The sequence below is a fragment of the Saccostrea cucullata genome, unplaced genomic scaffold, assembly GCF_032062105.1.
Source record: "Saccostrea cucullata isolate Sc308-1 unplaced genomic scaffold, CSIRO_AGI_Scuc_v1 ctg7876, whole genome shotgun sequence".
Lineage (NCBI taxonomy): Eukaryota > Metazoa > Mollusca > Bivalvia > Ostreida > Ostreidae > Saccostrea > Saccostrea cuccullata.
In genome coordinates, this window is record NW_026927293.1 from 6,141 (window position 1) to 18,015 (window position 11,875).

The 11,875-nt window shown below is 32.4% G+C and overlaps 2 pseudogenes; both read left to right on the plus strand.

Annotated features, from left to right (window-relative positions):
* The first annotated feature begins 374 nt into the window (after positions 1 to 374).
* Positions 375 to 3,362, plus strand: LOC134273973 (protein slit-like; annotated as a pseudogene).
* Positions 3,363 to 9,230: 5,868 nt separating this feature from the next.
* Positions 9,231 to 11,284, plus strand: LOC134273974 (toll-like receptor 3; annotated as a pseudogene).
* Positions 11,285 to 11,875: the final 591 nt, after the last annotated feature.

Consider the following 11,875-nt stretch of genomic DNA (forward strand, 5'->3'; position numbering starts at 1 on the left):
GTCCCTCTCAGTCAAAAGGTACGGGCAAGTTTAAAGTTTTTGCGGACAAGCAGACAGACGGACGGACAGGGCAAAAACTATATACCCCCGAAACTTCGTTTACGAGGGCATAAAACACATCAAAAATTAACCTTAAAGATAGACAACTTGACACAGGGATATATATTATATGCATGTAAAGATATCAAGGTAAGTGGAAAAATATTTTGGTTATTCCCCGATGAAAAGCAAAGCACTTTTAATAGTTTAGACCTCGATGACCCTTTTAAATATACCCCGAAAGACTCTATTGGCTTACACCTTAGTTTGGTTATAGACTTGCTAAAAATATGCACATGACCTAAAATTTAAGCCAATAGTCAGGCGGGTTTATATCAAAACAAGGAAGTAAACGGGGGCTTAATAATTTATTCATCTACATGCATGGAGGCAAGGTGCTCTACATTCTAAAGACTCACGTGAGGTAAAATCATTTTACATACTTTTATCAATTTTAAATTTGTTTTTAAAATTAAATCATTTTTTTCTGTATTGAAAAATTGTAAGGATAACTGAAAGAGCATTGCACAGTTGCTAAGTTGAATTAGATAGACATTCTTTTTAAAAAAAACAAATGCTGACATGTATGTTTATTACATGGTACAATACCTAACATTGCCTTATATGTATGGCTCTATGAAAGTACAACTACAAAGTTTTAATTTTAAAGGGTCTGATTTAAAAAAAAACCTCTGAACTTAATACTTGAAAAACTTTATTTTCTTCCTTACCTGAGGATAACAATAAGTTTTTATGTAATAAAGTTAAAGTGTGTTTTTCCATTTTTCTTTTCGAAACCATTTAACATTCCTTGGTGAATGTGAAGAGGAAGAAAGTGCTTATTCATTAATTCAAAAAAGGTTGCTTTTCATCACATGCAATAGTTCTATGATGTGTCACACAATCGTATAAACCCGTACATGATTTGACATGTAAAGTATCTGAACATAATGAAAGTTAATGCATAGACATGTAAACACTGTGATGATATTTGCAGTATCAAAAGCCAAGTTGTTTTAAACAAAGACACTTGACCTTACTTACGTTTCTTTTATTTATAAAAAATATAAATATACAACCATCTAACAATTCACGTGAATTATTAAGTATAGGGGGATATTTTAATTATATATTTAAAGAAAAGTTATAAACGTCTGGTGCCTGTAGTTTTAAAGTATAAATCAAGAACATACATGTACTAATTATCTTTATATATATTTTAGGTGATGAAAATGGCAGACCATTTTAATATCATTTACATCATCAGCACACTGTTTGTTCCCATAGTAAACTCAAACCCCTGTGACCCTTGCCAGTCAACAAATGTTATTGATCTCTCTGGTTGCAATTTCCACAGCTTATCTGAGGCAATTAACAAATCATGCAGTGCCGCCAGAAGTGCACAAACTCTGAATTTGAACGGAAATTTCATCACAAACATTTCGAGCAGTGATTTGAAAATGCCGGATAGCACAAGCTATTTCTGGCAGCTCAGTACTCTTAATATAAGTAATAATTCAATTCATCAAACCCGAAGACGCTTTCTCTGCATTATTCGTTCTGGAACATTTAGACCTTTCGAACAATAAGATGAAAGAAATAGACAATGGGATTTTGCAAAATAAACCTGCATTAAGGACTGTTATTTTTTGTACAATCATATAGATTTTATTGGACCACGTGTTTACTACATACCACTACGCTCTAAAAGAGGTTTATCTCACACATAACAAACTTGTGTCCATGGAACCGTGGCCATATATACCACCAACTCTGAGAAAATTTGATGTTTCTTACAACCTCATCGTAAACTTTACTAACAGAATGAACTGGACATACAACTTGGAAGAACCTTACCACGCAAGCGCAATCTAGCCACAACCAGTTTACACTTTGGGATGATGGCTTCTTTCAACAATACAATCTTAAAAGTAAAGATTTTTACACCGACTTTGTAACATATAACGTAGACTTGCGAATAATCCTGGTTTTGTGACTGAAACTTTATAATTTTTCAAGGAGATACCAGAATTCATTCTTTAAACATGCAGATTCAAATTTGATCGAAGTTAAATGCAAAGTCCACCAAATTTAAAAGGGAAATTTTTTTAGGATGTTGATTTGAACGATTTGATTTGCAATGTCACCAAAGACTGCCCACAAAATTGTTTATGTCAGGATAAGCCAGATGATAATATGTTTCATGTGAATTGTAATGATGGAGGCCATACAAGTTTACCAAGTCAATTACCGGAAAACAGATACAAAAGACTTAAATTGGAAATGAATAATAATCATGTCAAGACATTATCTAGTAGAAATTATACATCTTATATCACTGAACTCTCCATGTCCGGAAATGGACTTCAGGTGGTTGAGAGTGGAGCGATAGGAGAAATGAAAGATCTGAAATATTTGAACCTGGAAAGCAATCAATTGCAGAGCATTCCAGAAAACTTCGTATCTCATTCGATATGAAGAAACAGAATTAAGTCATAATCCTTTCAAATGTACATGTATATGGTTTGGATGGCAGAATGGATTAATTTTGCCCCCAAGACAATCCAAATCGTGATATACAATGTACTTATGAAAAAGACACTTTAAAGATTCGTGAAGTAACAGAAAGGTTGCTCAACTGCACGTATGATGTTGCTATAGGACTGACAATCGGCTTTGCAATTTTGCTTACATTAGTTATTGTTGCAGTTATCTGGGCTAAACGATGTCCTTATGAAACCAAAGTTATCCTATAAGGTTTTTTGAAACATCCATGGGACAAGTACCGCGTGGATGAGAATTGGTCGCAGAATATGACGCATATGTGTCATTCGATGCAATAATATCCACATTCGCCAGTGGGTGCTTCGAAAATTTGTGAAACGACTTAAAAGAAAAAACCCGCTACAAGTTCTTTGTGCCCATCAGAAAACCCGATTCCCGGGGGAAAATAAAGCAGACGGGATCATAAACAATATGGAGAAAACAAAAGAGTGATAATTATTCTCTCCGACAAATATGACGAAAACGAGTGGTGTAAATTCGAGTGCCAGAGAGCCGAAATTCTGGAATTGAACAATGGAAGAATCATCTTCATAAATATACCCCGGGAAACCGATGATATGATAAAAACGAACCTTGGAAGTCTCGAGTGAAAAGGGGGAAGGGTTTTCCCGGGGAGAAGAAAAGTGAGCGCAGATGGTTCTGGGGGGAAAAATTTAAAAACGAGTTACCTACACGATAAATTAATATCATAAGTGCACTTTCATTTTGTACATAAAAAGCGGTTTCATCAGTGTTTCACATTATACTCATTGAAATCCGTCCCCTTAATACAAAATGTTTTGATGTATAAAACACTGTTAAACATGATTTTATTTTGTTGCCTTGTATTTTATGCACAGTGTTTTTTTGTAAGTCCTACATGCTTTGATACTTTAAGCGTAACTGCCAGTTTTCATTAAGATACTTTTGAATGATGTTTCCTTTCAAAACGTTCTCAAGGCCAAGATCTGGTCAATAAGTTTTTATATTTATTTTTTAATGCTTGACATTTTATGACGTCATTATTTGAACTAGATTTTTTCCACACTTTACTGTAGATTAAGATTTTATGATGGATCAAATTATGTAGAAATATAGCATTTTCAAAGAATTTAATATCAGTTCTCGAAACGTTGAACTAAATGTAGGTCCAATATCTTTGTTTAATTTAATTACTATTTGAAACAGTGAGTCAGACTCAATATTGGAAGCCTGGAAGAAAAAAAAAATGTTATTTCTGATATTATAAAAGCTGATTGACATAAGTCTTTAACGCAATTCTAATTGATGTAGAAAAATGTTATTTATATCTAGTTATAAAATAACGATCATATTTGACAATGCATGGCTCTGTAGCGTTTTTAGCTCACCTAGCCAAGGCTAAGTGAATTTTTCTGATCAAAATTTGTCAGTCGTCTGTCGTTGTCGTTGTCGTCGTCGTTGTCGTCGTAGTGTTGTAAACTTTTCACATTTTCATCTTCTTATCGAAGAACCACTGGGGCTTTCAACCAAACTTGGCACAAAGTTTCTTTTGAAGGAATTCAAGTTTGTTCAACTCAAGGGCCACGCCCTTTTCCAAGGGGGAATTTAATCATGAATTTGTTAAAAATTAATGGCATTTTTAAAATCTTCTTCTCCAGAACCGCTGGGCCAGGAAAGAGGAAACTCATGCGGAAGCATCCTCAGGTAGTGTAGATTCAAATTTGTAATACCCCCGGGGGAAGGGTGGGCCAAATGGCCGACCAAGTTTTACATAGGAATATATAGGAAAAATCTTTAAAAACTTCTTCTCCAGAACCACTGGGCCAGGAAAGATGAAACTCGTGGAATCATCCTCAGGTAGTGTAATTTAAGTTTGTTCAAATCATGACCCCCGGGGAAGGGGGGGCCAAAATGGGCCCACCCAAGTTTTACATAGGAAATTAGGAAAAAACTTTAAAAATCTTCTTCTCCAGTACCACTGGGCCCGGAAAGATGAAACTCATGTGGAATCATCCTCAGGTAGTGTAGTTAAATTTGTTCAAATCATGACCCCCTGGGCAAAGGGGGGGAAAAAGGCCAACCCAAATTTTACATAGGAATATATAGGAAAAATCTTTAAAAATCATCTTCTCCAGAACCACTGGGCCAGGAAAGATGAAACTCATGTGGAATCATCCTCAGGTAGTGTAGATTCAAGTTTGTTCAAATCATGACCCCTAGGGCAAAGGTGGGGAAAAAGGCCCCCCAATTTTTTTAGGAATATATAGGAAAAATCTTTAAAAATTTTTTCTCCAGAACCACTGGGCCAGGAAAGATGAAAATCATTGGAAAATTTTAGGTAGTGTAGATTCAAGTTTGTTCAAATCACCCCCGGGGGTAGGGTGGGGCCAAAATGGCCAACCCAATTTTCATAGGGATATATACGGAAACCTTTTAAAATCTTCTTTTCAAGTACTTCAAAGCTATGATTAGTGATATTTATATAATCATCCTCAGGTAGTGAGATTCAGTTTTTTAAATGATGAACGCCTGGAGGGGTAAAATTAACCTGATGTGCTCAGGTAGCGCTGTGGCCCCTGGGCCTCTTGTTTGTAGTATTGTATTTAATTTCCTAAAATTTGTATGTCAAAATTTAAAATTTTGAATCTGCATTTTTTTTATGTACAATTTAAAGTTTTTCTAGTACTATGTATTCTATGTGTTATTTAATATTTTGCTTCAGAAGCATTTGTTGAAGATAAAACAGAAAAAGAAAAACCAGTCACCGGTGTTTGCTTGTTCTGTGCACTTGCTTGGTGGGTAAACAAAGTTTCTTCTTTAGAAACATTGGCAACTTTATTGACAACGCGACCAAATAAACAAACTTATCTCTAAAACCAAGGTGAAATGTGAATATGAAGTTCTTGACAACGGATGTTTATTTTTTTGGTTCAATAGCAATATGCAGTTGTATTGTAATCATTTATTATACCCCCCGCTTGAAAAGTGGGAGGGCATATGGTGATCGGGATGTTAGTTCATTTGAACGTCTGTATGTCCGTCCGTCTATTACGCTTTGGGGTAAACATCTCTTTTCCGCAGCTCCTCATACAACTGTAGAATTTATTGAGATTTATACAGAATCTTTGTTACATAGTGCCTATGTGACCTCCTATTTTACTTTTTGATCGACAATGTTTTGGTTTTCCTATTGCTTAAACTTACACACGGCCTTTTTTTCTATAATATTGAAAGGGGACCCATCTCTTTCAAAGATTCATTAAATAGAGCAGTTGTGCAGCTCCTATTTTACTTTTACTTTGTGATCAGACATATATTAATATTTAGGGTCTTTGCCGCTATAATCGTATTGGGATATCATTTACTAGCTCACTGCTCACAGTACCTCTATTTGAATATGCTTTGTATGTTTGAAATTTTATCATTTTTACATATGGGAAAGGAGTCATGTAAAGGAAACAAAATGATACAAAAAAAAAAAATTTTAAAATTCTTTAAAAAAAAAAAAACTTAATTTTTAATCAAAGCTGTTCTTTAGCTTTCAATCGGTATAAGATTGCCATTTGTGTAGAAAATCATATTTATTGGAAAATTTTTTAAAACTCTATCCAAAATTATTAATTTCAATTATCAAAATTTTCCTTTAGCCTTTGATTGTTTAAAATATTTTTTAGATTTATTGTTCTTTTTGTAATTTTGAGAAGTAGTAATAGAGATTTTTTAAAACGCCGCTATTCCGTTTAAAATATAGTCCCTGCTAGGTTTCATAATCAGTTTTCCAAATCTATTTCAGATTGTACATGTACAATTATGAAAAGAAAGACAAAAATATCTTTAAAATCCTTTATTTTCAAAGTAAAAAAGACATGTATTAAGAAATTATATTTTGATTACTAGTATTTCATTTGTTCAGAAACAGAAAACAGATAAGAATCCCTAAATAATTGCACTTTGGTGTTTCAAACACACTTTCACATTTATCGAAACTGTAGAGAAAACTAATGAGCTGTGCGATAATGACGAGTAAATAATGTTTTAATATATTAGATGTATTAAACTGAAAATAATATAAGGGAAAGATTCAGCATTCCTCTGTTAACAAATTTTCCAAATATTTTAAAAATCTCAAAGAGACCCTAAACAAATAAACAATCTCATACACAATTTTGGTGTAATTAATATAATGCATATGATTTTCCCAAATTAAGATTTGTTTTTATTACAATGTCAACAATGTCAAGTATACTATTTGGGCAATATTTTACAGCAACGACCTTCCGTTTTGACAATGATATAAAAAAAATAATAAAAGTTTGCTAGAGATATATCTTTATTAATGAAGAAATTATATTTAAATAAAACCCCCTGTTTTATCTTTTTCTTGAAATTGATATCTTCTACCGCTTTTTTTAAAATTTTTTGATTTAAATATTTTTTAAAACTTATAGGATGTAAGTAATCGGTCTAAAGAGTTTTTTGATAGGGGAAGTTAGTGATGAGAAAGGGTGAGTTGAGAGGAATATCTTGTTTGGGATATTGTGTGTACATTTGTCCGAATGGATCAAAAGTATGACATATACATGTACATATACATTTACGTTTAATGCTGAGGGACAATAGGAAAACTATATATTCTTCTGTCTCGAACAATTCTATCGAAATAAGAAGTAAATTACAAGATCATTACGGAATTTACCCAGCTGACAAAGAAGGTAGCAATAATTTCTTTGTCCATGGCCCCAAAAATCCAAGCTTTGATGTTTTTTAAAGGTACTTATTTGTTTTGATCCCAATATGTATTGTTTTAATGGATTTTGAATTTGATTACATTTCGTTTTCTCCAATTCATATGCAATGTTCAAGTACTGCTTCAACTATACAGTTTCCTTCAAGGGGGGAAAAATTCTTAAAAAACCTTTCGTCTTTTTGAATATTTTTTAAAATTTTATTAGCAATCAAATTTGGATTTAAATACTACTCCCATTTTCCCCCTACGTAATTCCTTAAAACAGAATCAGAGAAAATGTAAGCTTACATCTCTTGAAAAAAAGTAAGAATAGTTCTAAATTAAGAACATGTAAATGATAAGCATTAACAAAACACGTGACCACTTTTTCCATATCTACCTCTCTATTCCGTATGACATTTAAGAATTTACTTTTTTAAAAAGTATGATACTGTAAATGTATGGCAAGCCCTTTTAATATTTTTCGTAAAACAAAATTTTCTTTCAATAAAAAGAACCCTTTTAAAACAAAAGAAATCTCTTTAGCTTATAGAGATATCTCTTTGACGAATGGGGATTTTTTTTAAAACTTAGAGAGATACCCCTTTTTTATTAAAAGAGATATCTTTTTAAGCTGAGAGATAAAAATGCTAAAAGTTTAATATCCGGGAAAAACCAAAGTAAGCATAAAACTTCCAATTAAAAAAACCCTCTTTCCCATAGAGATATCTCTTTAAACTGAGAGATATCTTTTTAAGTTGGAAGATATCTCTATTTAAAAAGAGATATCTCTCTAAAATGAAAATATCTCTATAATTTTAAGATAAACTTCTTTTTTCTAAATAAATAGCAAAAGTGCCTGTAATTAAATGTATTATATTTAACATGTATTATATCTGGTGGAAATTGAATTTTGAACAAGTTAGCAGAGTACTTAGCGCATCTCGTAATGTTATTTTTTTTTATGTGTATGTGAACTTTAATAATTGGAAGTTGTTTTCCACCAAATGCATACATTAATTTGAAAAAAAACCCAAAGTCAAATCATATAAATTATGTACGTTCACAGTAATTGTAATAACAACCTTTAGACGGTTAATTATCATTGAAAAATGGTTTTGGTGTTCCTTTTGGATATTGAAGAGTATGTATATGAAAATAGATGGTTTAATGTACCCAAAAAGTGAAAAGTAAATATTTGTATGAACCTTTTCATGTGCGTTTAAGAAATTTCATCTGTCAATGCTAAAATATACACCTGTCTGACGGATTAAAAATATGCAAAGCCAATGGATAAGAACAAGGAAGAAGTTGGACTCATTCTGCCTACCTTTCTGGAAGAGTAAAGATTTTTTTCACCTTCCATTGCTGATGTAAAGGAAAACCATTATTCCTGTACGTATATATTATATTTATTTATGTATCATAACAGTAATTTAAAGATTTTCAAATATCAAATTATTTTTTAAAAAAAAACTTCATTTCTGAAATTTTCAGTAAATAAAGTACATATTAATAGGAAGTAGGAGCTTCAAAACGTATGTAATGAATTATTTTTAGGCATTTTTAACACCCTCAAAATTCAAATCTCACATGTATATGTCTTTTTTTCTTTATTTGTCAAAATTTAAAAAAAACGGGTATTTTTTAGATGCAACCTTTTAGCATATCTTAATTCTCGAATATTATTATTTTTTCCAGGATATCAGAATAAAAAAAATGAATATTCATTAACACTTTTTTCTGAAGTTTTCAAACGCTAAATCCCTTGGTATCATTTAAATAACAGAACAATATAAAAGAAATTTGTGCTGCATCATGTGTATTATACATGGATAGGCATACAATTAATTAAAGTTCATGCTTAATTGTACTTTAATCTTTTTTAGATTATAAAAATGGCAGACTCCCTTTAAACTTTTTTTTCTTTATCCTTACAATGTTTGAACCCATAGTGACTTCAAACCACTGTGAACCTTGCCAGTCCACAAATATCATAGACCTGTCGGATTGTAACATCCACAGTCTATCAGAGGCAATAAACAAATCGTGCACTTCAGCACGAAGTGCCCAAATTCTGAATTTGAACGGAAATTTTATAACAAACATTTCAAGTGACGATTTTAAAAATCCAGGATAACACTGGATATTTCTGGCAGCTCAGTGAACTTAAAATAAGTAATAATTCAATTTATCATGTCGACGAAAATGCATTCTTGACGTTGCTCGTTCTTGAGTATTTAAATCTCTCGTATAACAATATGAAAGAGTTAAACAATGGGATTCTAAAAATCCCTCTTTAAGGACTGTTGTTTTTTACAATCAGATAGATATTTTTGGGGAAAAGTTTTTACTAAACATCACTACGCTCAAAAAGAGGTTTACCTTACACATAACAAACTTGTGTCCATGGAACCATGGCCATATATACCACCATACTTGTTGAAGTTTGATGTATCGTAAACTTATCATGAATTTCACTAATAAAATGAACTGGACATACGACTTGGGGGGAACCCTTAAAGCAAGTGTAGATCTTCTTTTTATAATCAGTTTACATTTTGGAATGATGGCTTCTTTCAGCAATATAATCCTACTGATAAGGAATTTTACAATGATATTGTAACATATAACGTAGATCTGCGAGATAATCCATGGGTCTGCGACTGTAAGCTTCATGAAGTTTCAAGGAGATTACAGAAGTCCTTCATTAAATACCAAATTTAAGATTTGAAGTTAAATGCAATGGTCCACCGGAACTGCATGGAAAAAATTCATTGCCGATGTTGATTTGAGCGATTTGATTTGTAATGTCACTAAAGATGCCCAACAAAATTGTTTATGTCAGGACAAGCCAGATGACAATATGTTTCATGTCAATTGTAATAATGGAGGCCATACAAGTTTACCAAGTCAATTACCGGAAAACAGATACAAAAGATTTAAAATTTGGGAAAAATGAATAATAATCAAATCAAGACATTATCTAGTAGAAATTATACATCTTACATCACCGAACTCTCAATGTCCGGAAATGGACTTCAGGAGGTCAATTTGAAGCAATAGAAAATATGGAGGCCCACGTACGTTTGAACCTGGAAAATAATAATTTGCAAAGTATTCCAGAGAATATTCAATTTAAAACTCCATATGAAAAAACAAAATTAAGAATCAATCCTTTCAAATGTACTTGTGACAGGGTTTTGGGTTTGGCAGAATGGATTAATTTTCCCCCAAAGACAACACAAATCGTGATATACAATGTACCATTAAAAGGACGACTTTTTTAAAAGATTCGTGAAGTAACAGAAAGTTTGCTTAACTGCACGTATGATGTTGCTATAGGACTGACAATCGGCTTTGCAATTTTATTTACATTTGTCATTTAGCTGTTGTATGGGCCAAACGGTGCCCTTACGAAACCAAAGTTATCCTATACAGGATTTTTCGATATCATCCGTGGGACAAATACCGCGTGGACAGAGAATTATCGCAGAATACAACCGTATTTATCGTTTGATGACACAAATATTTATATACCCCAAAGGGGTGTTCGAAAATTTGTGAAACGACTTGAAGAAGAAAAACCCTGCTATAAGTTCTTTGTGCCCATCAGAAACCTGTTTCCCCGGGGGGAAGACAAAGCAGATGGCATCATAAACAATATGGAGAAAAGCAAAAGAGTTATTATCATCCTCTCAAACGAATATGACGAAAATGAGTGGTGCAAATTCGAGTGCCAGAGGGCCGAAATTTTAGAAATGAATAAAGGACGAATTATCTTTATAAAATATCACCCTGAAGCCGATAATATGATAGAAAACGAACCGTGGAAGTCTCAGTAAAAGGTTTGGGGGGGGTTTTTTCCCCGGGGGAAAAAAAGTGAGCGCAGATGGTTCTGGGGAAAAATTAAATATGAGTTACCTACTAAATAAATGAGATTTTTTACGGTTCTTGTAACGTATGCCAGTGCTTGAACCTGCAATATCAACACTTTACTCTAAAATTGATGCAAACACTATTATAAAGTCCATTGTATGACAATAGATATATGCATCATCATAACCTTATTCATATATTGCATTAAGTTCGAGGAATTGCCTGTTATCATTCACTCGAATTTTATATGACTGTTAAGACAATCTTTATCAGCTAAAAACAATATTGTATTAAAGAATGTCATGCATACATGTAGGCTCATTATAGAAAATTATTCTCAATCCATTGTGCTTGAGGATCTTTACCATTTGAATTTCTTTGGTGTATAAGGTGATTAGGCCCAATTACAAATATAGAAATTAATAGAAATGTTGATTCTAGAACTGGATGTCTTTTATTCATGGACAGATAAAATTGATAAAATGCCAGGAATAAGTTTATTATTATTATTATTATTATTATTTTGCTTGAATTCAGTTGCCGAGGATCGAAATAAACAATATTGCAGGACTCAAAAGATTTTTTCGAGCAACAAAACAAGAACACTTTGCATTTGGTTTTAATTTAAAATAACCCTAAAAAATAAAAGAAAAAAATTACTGGTAATTACATGTATGACATATTCCCCTTCTCGACAAAAATGGT